Here is a 1,468-nt window from a genome sequence, read left to right as displayed (position 1 = left end):
AATAGATTTAGACCATTGAATTGGGACCTGATAGTTGTTATTAGTTATTGCCTAAAACAAATGCTATGTTTTAGGCATATGAAATATAGCATATACCATTTATTTATTTAGCAGCTATACATCGGAGTACATTGTTTTCAGAAATAGAAACGTCGTTGCTCTAGCGCGTGGGTTCGATGAATGTTTGGCGCAACGTATACAGTGAACCGTGACAGTGCATCTGAAAATGTGACGACCAGTGCTAGAAATAGGTACAACCAGACCAGTCACCAGTGACGCGGCACAGCCCTTTTGCTCGAGGCGACCGCCGAGTGCTACTCTTGACGACAAAAGATGACACATACGGCACCCGCATACATGTTTCGTGAATCAAATCCTTTTTAGCTTTAACTAAATATATATAAAAAAACATTAGATAAATCGTTGAATTTTTTAATAGTAAATTTATTTAGATATACAAATGTTACTAATATTTTTTTATTAATCTAATCAAATTTAAGAAAGTTTAACTAATAACATAAATATCATAATGACATTTATTTTGTAAGAGAATATATATTTACCGTAGGGCGGACAAGGTGTACAGCGCTCGCCATACCTTGCTCCACCGCAGATCCGTCCCACCATTAATCGGCACGTTAGAGCATCCGTAAGGTTTTGTATTTGAGGTTTGCATTTGAGTAATTTATCAAAAAGCTCCAAAAGAGGTATCCAACGGTTTTGCATTTAGAGTTTGCAATTTGGGCAACTTGGCAAATGAGGGAGCAAACTTGGCAAAAATGTCAAGCTGTGGACGACTTTGCAAACCCGATCGCGCGAGCAAAGTCACGCGCGAAAAAAGCGCGCGCGCCTAGAGACCTTCTATTTTTATCCTTTGCCAAGTCCATATGTCAATTCTTTTGGAGATAGCCTACTTTTATGCTTTGCATTTTGTTTTGGGAGTTTGCAAATAGCGACAAATGTGAATTTTTTTTATTTTTAGCCTAAATTTAAAACATATTTCAATTTTGACCCGCTTATGAAAATATGTTCAAAACTAGGCCGTTTGTACCCGCCACCATGCATGGCGGGGCAAATGCACATAACCCCGCCATGCATGGCGGCGGGATACTACCGCTGACGTGGCATGGTTCAGGGGGACATCAGCTAACGTGGCTAACACGTGGCGGGGTACGTGGCAAAGAGTACCCCGCCACTCATCATGGCGGGGTGCTCACAAAACGGGCCACCTCCTACTTTCTCTGTGTTTTCTGGTGCACTTTCGTTAATTTGTGGTAATTATAGTCTGTAAATTGCACTAATTATACAGATTGCCAGTAAATCGCGAGACGAATATTTTAAGCCTACTTTTTATAATTAAATAATTTTTATTAAATAAAAACGAAATTCCTAAAGTGTTAAAATCTAAAAAGTTTTTGGATCTAAATAAGTCCAGGCTATAATGTGTATGCCTGGAAAGAGAGACGTC

Source organism: Sorghum bicolor, chromosome 1 (genome assembly GCF_000003195.3).
Source record: "Sorghum bicolor cultivar BTx623 chromosome 1, Sorghum_bicolor_NCBIv3, whole genome shotgun sequence".
Lineage (NCBI taxonomy): Eukaryota > Viridiplantae > Streptophyta > Magnoliopsida > Poales > Poaceae > Sorghum > Sorghum bicolor.
The sequence above is the reverse complement of the archived record's forward strand: the minus strand, read 5'-3'. Positions refer to the sequence as shown.